Source organism: Oncorhynchus tshawytscha, linkage group LG21, assembly GCF_018296145.1.
Source record: "Oncorhynchus tshawytscha isolate Ot180627B linkage group LG21, Otsh_v2.0, whole genome shotgun sequence".
Lineage (NCBI taxonomy): Eukaryota > Metazoa > Chordata > Actinopteri > Salmoniformes > Salmonidae > Oncorhynchus > Oncorhynchus tshawytscha.
In genome coordinates, this window is record NC_056449.1 from 40945192 (window position 1) to 40957847 (window position 12656).

The 12656-nt window shown below is 45.3% G+C and overlaps 1 protein-coding gene across 2 annotated transcripts in view; it reads right to left on the reverse strand.

Moving 5' to 3' along the window:
• The window catches only part of LOC112241499 (vascular endothelial growth factor receptor 3), a 241298-nt gene extending 228858 nt beyond the window's left edge, over positions 1 to 12440 (reverse strand). Inside the window, exon 1 of one of the 2 annotated variants that reach the window (XR_006079602.1) lies at positions 12038 to 12440. The gene's annotated coding sequence lies outside the window, so the exon portion shown is untranslated. The remainder of the gene's footprint in view (positions 1 to 12037) is intronic. The other variant, XR_006079603.1, reaches the window with a different exon arrangement.
• Between the last annotated feature and the right edge of the window lie 216 nt (positions 12441 to 12656).

Genomic DNA, 12656 nt, shown 5'->3' on the forward strand with positions numbered 1-12656 from the left:
TACATACCCTCTACCACCTATAAACACCCTATACACCCTCTACCCCTATAAATACCCTATACACCCTATACACACCCTATACACCCTATATACACCCTATACCCCCTATAAACACCCTATACACCCTCTACCCCCTATAAACACCCTATACACTCTCTACACCCTATACACCCTCTACCCCCTATAAACACCCTATACACTCTCTACACCCTATACACCCTATACACACCATATACACACTGTATACGCCATATACACACCCTAAACACCCTATGCAGCCGAAACACCATATGCACCCTATACACCTTATAAAGACCCTATACACACCCTATACACCTTATAAAGACCCTATACACACTGTATACACCCTATAAACACCATATACACACCCTATACACCATATACACCCTATACACCCTACACACACCCTATACACACCCTACACACACCCTATACAGCATATACACACCCTATACACACCCTATACACCCTACACACACCCTATACAGCATATACACCCTATTAACCCTATTCACATCCTATACACCCTATAAACCCTATACACCCTCCTCATCTACCCTCTACACACACCCTATACACCCTACACCCCAAATACACACCCTATCCACCCTACACACACCCTATACACACCCTATACACCCTACACACACCCTATACAGCATATACACCCTATACACCCTACACACCCTACACACACCCTATACAGCATATACACCCTATTAACCCTATTCACATCCTATACACCCTATACACCCTCTACCCCCTATAAACACCCTATACACCCTATACACACCCTATACAGCCTATACAGCATATACACCCTATATACACCCTATTAACCCTATTCACATCCTATACCTCCTTCTCTGTACCTCCTCCTCCTCTCTACCTCCTCCTCTCTACCTTCTCCTCCTCTCTACTCCTTCTCCTCTCTACTCCTCCTCTCTACCTCCTCCTCCTCCACCTCCACCTCCTCCTCTCCACCTCCTCCTCCTCTCTACCTCCTCCTCCTCTCTCTCTCTCACCTGTGATGAGTGAGTGTGGCTCTGACATGAGATCCACTATTTATTTGGACTTTAGTGTTCCTCATCCTTCCCACAGGCAGAGTGTTTTCGTCCCACATGGAATAGCAGAATTCCTGTATCCTAGTATAGAGTTCACCACTGATAGGACCAGATACTGCAGGACAGCCAGATGGACAGAAAGACAGAAAGAGAGGGGGAGAGAGAGAGCGAGGGGGGAGAGAGAGAGAGAGAGAGAGAGAGAGAGAGAGAGAGAGGGAGAGGGGGAGAGAGAAAGAGATAGAAAGAGAGAGAGGGAGACCCAGGATCTCCAAAAAGACCCATGCTGTAGAACAGTGGTGAGAAAATCAATCAATCAAATGTATTTATATTATACTGTATTTATAATAATAAAGCCCTTCGTACATCAGCTGATGTCTCAAAGTGCTGTACAGAAACCCAGCCTAAAACCCCAAACAGCAAGCAATGCGGAGAAGTGGAGAATTGGGGACTATAGTGGAGAAAATAGGGAACTATAGTGGAGAGAAATAAGGTGGTGGTGAGAATAGGGGTGGTGGTGAGAATAGGGAACTATAGTAGAGAGAATAGGGGACTATAGTGGTGAGAATAGGGGACTATAGTAGAGAGAATAGGGGTTGTGGTGAGAATAGGGGACTATAGTGGAGAGAATAGGGAACTATAGTGGAGAGAATAGGGAACTATAGTAGAGAGAATAGGGGTTGTGGTGAGAATAGGGAACTATAGTAGAGAGAATAGGGGACTATAGTGGTGAGAATAGGGGACTATAGTAGAGAGAATAGGGGTTGTGGTGAGAATAGGGGACTATAGTGGTGAGAATAGGGAACTATAGTGGAGAGAATAGGGGACTATAGTGGTGAGAATAGGGGACTATAGTAGAGAGAATAGGGGTTGTGGTGAGAATAGGGGACTATAGTAGAGAGAATAGGGAACTATAGTGGTGAGAATAGGGGACTATAGTGGAGAGAATAGGGGACTATAGTGGTGAGAATAGGGGTGGTGGTGAGAATAGGGAACTATAGTGGAGAGAATAGGGAACTATAGTGGAGAGAATAGGGGACTATAGTGAAGAGAATAGGGGTGGTGGTGACAATAGGGGACTATAGTGGAGAGAATAGGGAACTATAGTGGAGAGAATAGGGGACTATAGTGGTGAGAATTGGGGTGGTGGTGAGAATAGAGGACTATAGTGGAGAGAATAGGGGACTATAGTGGTGAGAATAGTGGACTATAGTGGTGAGAATAGGGGACTAAAGTGGTGAGAATAGGGGACTAAAGTGGTGAGAATAGGGGACTAAAGTGGAGAGAATAGGGGACTAAAGTGGAGAGAATAGGGGACTATAGTAGAGAGAATAGGGGACTATAGTAGAGAGAATAGGGGACTATAGTGGTGAGAATAGGAGTGGTGGTGAGAATAGGGGACTATAGGGGTGAGAATTGAGAACTATTGTTTGCTAAAACAACCCTAACCTCTGGAGCACCTCTGGGGCGCAGGGCTACAATAACACCTACAGCTCAGAGGGAGAAGAGAGAGAGAGAGGGAGAGGGAAAGAGAAAGAGAGATAGAGATAGAGGAGATAGAGATAGAGGAGATAGAGATAGAGGAGATAGAGATAGAGGAGATAGAGATAGAAAGAGGGCGAAAGAGAGAGACAGACAGATAGAGAGAGCGCGAAAGAGAGAGACAGACAGACAGACAGACAGACAGACAGACAGACAGACAGACAGACAGACAGACAGACAGACAGACAGACAGACAGACAGACAGACAGACAGACAGACAGACAGAGAGACAGAGAGACAGAGAGACAGAGAGAACGAGAATGAACAGAGGAGAGATAGAGGCCTAGAATAACACCCACAGCTGAGGTCTGGTTTCTAGGATGATCAGATCAAGCAGAAGTATGCGTACAAAAAACACCCTGCTAAAAGGCTCTATATGTCCTCTACTAGCTGGGACTGATGGGATTAATAGGTTCTCTACTAGCTGGGACTGATGGGATTAATACATCTCCTCTACTAGCTGGGACTGATGGGATTAATAGGTTCTCTACTAGCTGGGACTGGTGGGATTAATACATCTCCTCTACTAGCTGGGACTGATAGCTGGGATTGTGATTAATAGGTTCTCTACTAGCTGGGACTGATGGGATTAATAGGTTCTCTACTAGCTGGGACTGATGGGATTAATAGGTTCTCTACTAGCTGGGACTGATGGGATTAATAGGTTCTCTACTAGCTGGGACTGATGGGATTAATAGGTTCTCTACTAGCTGGGATTGATGGGATTAATAGGTTCTCTACTAGCTGGGACTGATGGGATTAATACATCTCCTCTACTAGCTGGGACTGATGGGATTAATTAATACATCTCCTCTACTAACTGGGATTAATGGGATTAATAGGTTCTCTACTAGCTGGGATTGATGGGATTAATAGGTTCTCTACTAGCTGGGACTGATGGGATTAATACATCTCCTCTACTAGCTGGGACTGATGGGATTAATAGGTTCTCTACTAGCTGGGATTGATGGGATTAATACATCTCCTCTACTAGCTGGGACTGATGGGATTAATACATCTCCTCTACTAGCTGGGATTGATGGGATTAATACATCTCCTCTACTAGCTGGGATTGATGGGATTAATACATCTCCTCTACTAGCTGGGACTGATGGGATTAATAGGTTCTCTACTAGCTGGGACTGATGGGATTAATAGGTTCTCTACTAGCTGGGACTGATGGGATTAATAGGTTCTCTACTAGCTGGGACTGATGGGATTAATAGGTTCTCTACTAGCTGGGACTGATGGGATTAATACATCTCCTCTACTAGCTGGGACTGATGGGATTAATAGGTTCTCTACTAGCTGGGACTGATGGGATTAATAGGTTCTCTACTAGCTGGGACTGATGGGATTAATACATCTCCTCTACTAGCTGGGACTGATGGGATTAATACATCTCCTCTACTAGCTGGGACTGATGGGATTAATAGGTTCTCTACTAGCTGGGACTGATGGGATTAATACATCTCCTCTACTAGCTGGGACTGATGGGATTAATACATCTCCTCTACTAGCTGGGACTGATGTGATTAATAGGTTCTCTACTAGCTGGGACTGATGGGATTAATAGGTTCTCTACTAGCTGGGACTGATGGGATTAATACATCTCCTCTACTAGCTGGAACTGATGGGATTAATAGGTTCTCTAATCAAATCAAATCAAATCAAATCAAATTTTATTTGTCACATACACATGGTTAGCAGATGTTAATGCGAGTGTAGCGAAATGCTTGTGCTTCTAGTTCCGACAATGCAGTAATAACGAGCAAGTAATCTAACTAACAATTCCAAAAAAAAAAACTACTGTCTTATACACAGTGTAAGGGGATAAAGAATATGTACATAAGGATATATGAATGAGTGATGGTACAGAGCAGCATAGGCAAGATACAGTAGATGATATCGAGTACAGTATATACATATGAGATAAGTATGTAAACCAAGGGCATAGTTAAAGTGGCTAGTGATACATGTATTACATAAGGATGCAGTCGATGATATAGAGTACAGTATCAACGTATGCATATGAGATGAACAATGTAGTAAGTAACATTATATAAGGTAGCATTGTTTAAAGTGGCTAGTGATATATTTACATAATTTCCCATCAATTCCCATGATTAAAGTGGCTGGAGTAGAGTCAGTGTCATTGACAGTGTGTTGGCAGTAGCCACTCAATGTTAGTGGTGGCTGTTTAACAGTCTGATGGCCTTGAGATAGAAGCTGTTTTTCAGTCTCTCGGTCCCAGCTTTGATGCACCTGTACTGACCTCGCCTTCTGGATGACAGCGGGGTGAACAGGCAGTGGCTCGGGTGGTTGATGTCCTTGATGATCTTTATGGCCTTCCTGTAGCATCGGGTGGTGTAGGTGTCCTGGAGGGCAGGTGTTTGCCCCGATGCGTTGTGCAGACCTCACTACCCTCTGGAGAGCCTTACGGTTGAGGGCGGTGCAGTTGCCATACCAGGCGGTGATACAGCCCGCCAGGATGCTCTCGATTGTGCATCTGTAGAAGTTTGTGAGTGCTTTTGGTGACAAGCCGAATTTCTTCAGCCTCCTGAGGTTGAAGAGGCGCTGCTGCGCCTTCCTCACGATGCTGTCTGTGTGAGTGGACCAATTCAGTTTGTCTGTGATGTGTATGCCGAGGAACTTAAAACTGCTACCCTCTCCACTACTGTTCCATCGATGTGGATGGGGGGGTGTTCCCTCTGCTGTTTCCTGAAGTCCACAATCATCTCCTTAGTTTTGTTGACGTTGAGTGTGAGGTTATTTTCCTGACACCACACTCCGAGGGCCCTCACCTCCTCCCTGTAGGCCGATGTCGTTGTTGGTAATCAAGCCTACCACTGTTGTGTCGTCCGCAAACTTGATGATTGAGTTGGAGGCGTGCATGGCCACGCAGTCGTGGGTGAACAGGGAGTACAGGAGGGGGCTCAGAACGCACCCTTGTGGGGCCCCAGTGTTGAGGATCAGCGGGGAGGAGATGTTGTTGCCTACCCTCACCACCTGGGGGCGGCCCGTCAGGAAGTCCAGTACCCAGTTGCACAGGGCGGGGTGGACCCAGGGTCTCGAGCTGATGACGAGCTTGGAGGGTACTATGGTGTTGAATGCCGAGCTGTAGTCGATGAACAGCATTCTCTACTAGCTGGGACTGATGGGATTAATAGGTTCTCTACTAGCTGGGACTGATGGGATTAATAGGTTCTCTACTAGCTGGGATTGATGTGATTAATAGGTTCTCTACTAGCTGGGACTGATGGCATTAATACATCTCCTCTCCACCCTGGTTGTGAGGAGAGCTGGGCTGAGACTGTCCTCAGTGGACTGATGGGGATTTCGTTCCTTTCTGTTCTCTTCTGGTCAGAGCTAGGCCTGGGCTAGGTCGGGGCTAGTTCTGGGTTAGGTCAGGGCTAGGTCGGGGCTAGGTCAGGGCTATGTCAGGGGCTATGTCAGGGCTATGTCGGGGCTAGGTCAGGGCTATGTCAGGGCTAGGTCGGGGCTAGGTCTGGGCTAGGTCGGGGCTAGGTCGGGGCTTTGTCAGGGCTAGGTCGGGGCTAGGTCGGGGCTAGGTCGGCAGGGTAGCCTAGTGTTTAGAGCGTTGGACTAGTAACCGAAAGGTTGCAAATTCAAATCCCCGAGCTGACAAGGTACAAATCTGTCGTTCTGCCCCTGAACAGGCAGTTAACCCACTGTTCCTGCCGTCATTGAAAATAAGAATTTGTTCTTAACTGACTTGCCTAGTAAAATAAAGGTAAAATTAAAAATAAAATAAAAAAAGGTCTGAGCTAGGTTGGGGCTTTGTCAGGGCTAGGTCCTGGGCTAGGTGTGGGCTAGGTCCTGGGCTAGGTCGGGGCTAGTCCTGGGCTAGGTCCTGGGCTAGGTCGGGGCTAGGTCGGGGCTAGGTCTGGGCTAGGTCCTGGGCTAGGTCGGGGCTAGGTTGGGGCTAGATCTGGGCTAGGCCGGGGCTAGGTCGGGGCTAGGTCGGGGCTAGTCCTGGGCTAGGTCGGGGCTAGGTCGGGGCTAGGTCGGAGCAAGACATTATATTTTTTCAAAATACTAACAACCCTGTTAAAAATCTGGGATGTGGTTCTCGGTTATGGCCAGACGGCTCATGACGAGAGGCGGGAAGTAATCTAGCCGGTCGGCAGGTAGGCTAGCGGTTATTAAGAGCATTGGGCCAGTAACCGACAAGTCGCTGTTTCGAATCCCCGAGCTGACAAGGTAAAAGGCTCCTGTAAGTCACTATGGATAAGAGCGTCTGCTAAATGCTAAAATGTTGGCTGAGATACGATGGTAGGGAGATTTGAATTTCAAATCGAGCTTCAATCATTCCTTACCGACCGGTTCGACTATAACTCAGGCTAACACTGACCTGTTCAACAGCAGAAGAAAGAAAATATCTCAGAGTCCAGTATGTTCAGCTCAGGGCTAACTAATAGACACACAGGCCTCTATTTGGGTCAACTACCAGAGCCATATTACAATGTATGTTCAGCTCAGGGCTAACTAATAGACACACAGGCCTCTATTTCAACTACCAGAGCCATATTACAATGTATGTTCAGCTCAGGGCTAACTAATAGACACACAGGCCTCTATTTGGGTCAACTACCAGAGCCATATTACAATGTATGTTCAGCTCAGGGCTAACTAATAGACACACAGGCCTCTATTTGGGTCAACTACCAGAGCCATATTACAATGTATGTTCAGCTCAGGGCTAACTAATAGACACACAGGCCTCTATTTGGGTCAACTACCAGAGCCATATTACAATGTATGTTCAGCTCAGGGCTAACTAATAGACACACAGGCCTCTATTTGGGTCAACTACCAGAGCCATATTACAATGTATGTTCAGCTCAGGGCTAACTAATAGACACACAGGCCTCTATTTGGGTCAACTACCAGAGCCATATTACAATGTATGTTCAGCTCAGGGCTAACTAATAGACACACAGGCCTCTATTTGGGTCAACTACCAGAGCCATATTACAATGTATGTTCAGCTCAGGGCTAACTAATAGACACACAGGCCTCTATTTGGGTCAACTACCAGAGCCATATTACAATGTATGTTCAGCTCAGGGCTAACTAATAGACACACAGGCCTCTATTTGGGTCAACTACCAGAGCCATATTACAATGTATGTTCAGCTCAGGGCTAACTAATAGACACACAGGCCTCTATTTGGGTCAACTACCAGAGCCATATTACAATGTATGTTCAGCTCAGGGCTAACTAATAGACACACAGGCCTCTATTTGGGTCAACTACCAGAGCCGTATTACAATAAGCACATCATCCTGATGTGATATGGCTCCACATGATTCAATTGGAGGTCTGTGTATCTATTATACCCCCTAGCTGTATGTTAGCCCCTAGCTGTATGTTAGCCCCTGTCTGTATGTTAGCTCCTGTCTGTATGTTAGCCCCTGTCTGTATGTTAGCCCCCAGCTGAACATGCAGGTTTCAGTCTGTGAATTCATGGTTAAAAAATATGGCTGTTGTTTTCAATTTCCTGAACATTTTCTGTCTTGGAGATAAGAGGTTTTCATCAGACAGCGATGATATGAAAAGAGAATCGAGGTCTGCGGTGTGGAGTAATGAGTAAGAATGAAACCTGCGTGTTGAGGTATTATCTCTGGTCTTCATGAACAGCTTTTTGAACACCAATCAATGATGAATAACTTTCACACAGCTCTACACTGAAACCTGCATATTCAGCTATACGGGCACATGTTCATATAACAGGCTTAACACCAGGTATCTCTGGCCTTCAAACTGGAATCCTTACCGGTGAAACTGCCACGTCCATTTGGGATATCACAACAACAAAGAAGTTAAAACAACAAACACCGTTTTTATTCCCCCCTCTGACGTCATAATATGTACCGCCATGTTTTTTTTACTGCGCTGCTGGACGGTGCTCACTTCCATGCTCACGCGCTGTTTTCCCTCCACTGCAGATTCCATCTTTAAATGACCAGCGGTTCAACACCAATCAATGACGAATAACTTTCAGGCAGAGTACACTACACTACGACCTGCATGTTGAGCTATGGGAACATTCCCATATGGACTTTTCAGCAATCAGCAATCAATCATGAAAAATAATAACTTTCACACTAAAACAATTTTGTTAAGTGTCATTTATCACAAAATGTCATCTTGAGTCACTGACATTAAGATCTGTACTTATCTATTTCATAATTATTATTATGTTTCCTGGTCAGATATTATGCTTTTTAACAATATTTTAAAAAACATTCTCATTACCGTAACAGTTTTTCGAAGTCCAAAAAGTTATGAACAAAACAAATGTTAACATTGCTGCGCTAATGAAAATGCCTGAACACTAAAAATACTAATATTTCAGATGAAATTATTAAATTATTATAAAATCGGATCAGACATTTCCCAATTGGATATCAATCGATCAATTCTTTAGCCGTTTCAGTAATGAGAAGGCCAATTGGGGTAAAGGGGGTGTTGGAGAATAAGAACCTCATTCTGAAGGCATATTAGCAAATAAATTAACATAACTTGTTCTCATCTATGGACTACTACATATAAAATAAACTAACTCGAGAATTTAACCGGGACGCATTTCGGTAATGAGAATTTACGGTGAAAATGTTACAAAATTCTGGCGGAAAAATGCCAAATGTATTTATAAAATGACACAGGTTTTTTTTCAGATGCATCATGGATTTGTTACTCAATTTGCCACAGACATTTTAAAACTGGTTTCATGAGAATCACCCAGCTAGGGACTAACACACACGGACCTCCAACTCGATCAACTAGAGCCATATTAGGAGACGAGTGATAGAATAATGAAATTAAACAAGGATGTTGAGCTATTCTCTCTTTATGTCTTTATGAACAGCTGTTCAACACCAATCAATAATGAGAATAACTTTCACACTGCTTGTTGAGCTACAGACACATCTCCATATAACACGGGCTGAATCCTGCTGGCTAACATAAACACACAGAAACCATATTCAGCATCAATCAATGATGAACAAGAATAAAGCTCATGACTCCAACCTGTATGTTCACCAGCAGACACCTGGTAGTCTATCTGGCCTTTTTTACTTTTTTTTTAAAATGTAATATTTATTTAACTAGGCAAGTCAGTTAAGAACAAATTCTTAATTACAATAACGGACTACACCGGGCCAAACCCGGACGACGCTGGGCCAATTGCGCGCCACCCTATGGGAGCTCCCAATCACTGCCGGTTGTGATACAGCCTGGATTCAAACCAGGGTGTCTGTAGTGATGCCTCTAGCACTGAGATGCAGTGCTTTAGACCACTGGGCCACTCAGGAGCCCAAATGACCAGCTGTTCAACACCAATCAATACTGCATTTAACACAGGTTAATAACAGAGACAGACTTACAGACACATTTACAATGTAAATACATATAAATACGGTTATATTTTATATGTAAAACAGGATAACATCCATCCATCCAGTCAGTTCATTTAATGAAACCTACTACTGGTAACCAGGCTGAGGGTTCCTCAGTCCCTAACCAGGCTGAGGGTTCCTCAGACTCTAACCAGGCTGAGGGTTCCTCAGTCCCTAACCAGGCTGAGGGTTCCTCAGACTCTAACCAGGCTGAGGGTTCCTCAGACTCTAACCAGGCTGAGGGTTCCTCAGTCCCTAACCAGGCTGAGGGTTCCTCAGTCCCTAACCAGGCTGAGGGTTCCTCAGTCCCTAACCAGGCTGAGGGTTCCTCAGACTCTAACCAGGCTGAGGGTTCCTCAGTCCCTAACCAGGCTGAGGGTTCCTCAGTCCCTAAACAGGCTGAGGGTTCCTCAGACTCTAACCAGGCTGAGGGTTCCTCAGAGGTTTCTCTAACCAGGCTGAGGGTTCCTCAGACTCTAACCAGGCTGAGGGTTCCTCAGACTCTAACCAGGCTGAGGGTTCCTCAGAGGGTTCCTCAGTCCCTAACCAGGCTGAGGGTTCCTCAGTCCCTAACCAGGCTGAGGGTTCCTCAGTCCCTAAACAGGGAGGTTCCTCAGACTCTAACCAGGCTGAGGGTTCCTCCTCAGTCCCTAACCAGCTGAGGGTTCCTCAGACTCTAGTTCCAGACTCTAACCAGGCTGAGGGTTCCTCAGCTGAGGGTTCCTCCCTAACCAGGCTGAGGGTTCCTCAGACTCTAACCAGAGGGTTCCTCAGACTGAGGGTTCCTCAGTCCCTAACCAGGCTGAGGGTTCCTCAGTCCCTAACCAGGCTGAGGGTTCCTCAGTCCCTAAACAGGCTGAGGGTTCCTCAGACTCTAACCAGGCTGAGGGTTCCTCAGTCCTAACCAGGCTGAGGGTTCCTCAGTCCCTAACCAGGCTGAGGGTTCCTCAGACCCTAACCAGGCTGAGGGTTCCTCAGACCCTAACCAGGCTGAGGGTTCCTCAGTCCCTAACCAGGCTGAGGGTTCCTCAGACCCTAACCAGGCTGAGGGTTCCTCAGACCCTAACCAGCCTGAGGGTTCCTCAGACCCTAACCAGGCTGAGGGTTCCTCAGACCCTAACCAGGCTGAGGGTTCCTCAGACCCTAACCCCCTATTTATCCTGTGGCTGGTATGTTGGTACTCTAGGGTTGCCTCCCAAACTAAACCCTATTCCCTACATAGTACACTACTTTTGGCCATTTGACCAGGGCCCATAGAGTTCTGGTCAGAAGCAGTGCACTATGAAAGGTAATAGGGTTTCATTTGAACGCACCCTAAGACTCCCCCTAGTGACGGTGCGTTTTATAATGACACTAAACCATCCTGTATCTAATGAATGTATCTTTCTCCACAGACCATCAATCACATCGTGGTCCGGAGCCAAAGCTGTTTTCCCATTCATTCACAAGTAAGCAATCGTACTTTTAAAAGCGATTGTTTAAAAAAATAAAATAAACAATGAATAAGAAAAACCCTGAGTTAGGTCGATAGCTGAAGTATGACAACCTCATATTCAGATGGACCCGTAGTTTTAGAGTTAGGCTATATTTCAAAAGGAATTTTCCCTGCGCATTTAGAAAATGATCACATCTACTTTATAACTCAATCTGTATTTTAGGATGATTTTTGACTTATCAAACTTCTGTCATATCAGATTGTAATGTCAATTAATATGACAATCAAGTCGGCCGGTTGAGTTGGTGAAGATTTCTTTTGAACTTTTTGCTAATTAAAACTAACAGGAAAAACTATTTAACTATTGTTAAAAAACAATTGGTTGTTATTATTCTATTCAACATCTGTTACAAAACTCTGATCAACACACGATAAAGATGCTATCCGAATCCCCACACCTCCCTCCCCCAACTTGTTGCCGCTGTTAGCTGCTGCGTGCAGATATTCAAAAACGGTCTGATAATCAAACAAAACGCCTTTCTCCACTTACCTGAAGCAGCAACGATCCCAAACCAAATCCGACAGAAACACGTCAAATCTCTCTTCATTTCCAGTTCTCCAGTCCCGCGAAGGTTTAACCGATGATTATTTTACTACAAAACGTCGCGTGTTTGAGGTGTTGATGAGTGCAGGGAGAGAGAGAAAGGAGGAAAAAGTCTTATGAGTTGAATGGGACAAACTCAGGTGCGCTTGCTGTGGAACCGGGAAACCGTGATTCTGTCACCAGAACCACGCGAGGAGGATGTGCATGGGTGAAATAGAGGAGAGAGAGAGAGGGGGAAAACGCGTTTTTCTCTTTTCCTGTTAAAAAACAAAAGGATTCAGCAAGACTTGAATGGACACCACAATAATTTTACTGGGACGGGCACATTGGACACACACACACACACACACACACACACACACACCCACACACACAACTCTCGTTACTAATTTAGGCTAAGCCCTCCAGTCACCGTAGAGGAATGACAAATGTCCTTCCTGGAGTGAAGATGTGATCCCAACACTATATTATCACCCCGTCAGACTGCTTCCTTTAACTGGTAGGTCACTGTTGCTTCTCTTGAAATTCAACACTTCACATCCAAGTCATTTACCAATTCACCGTT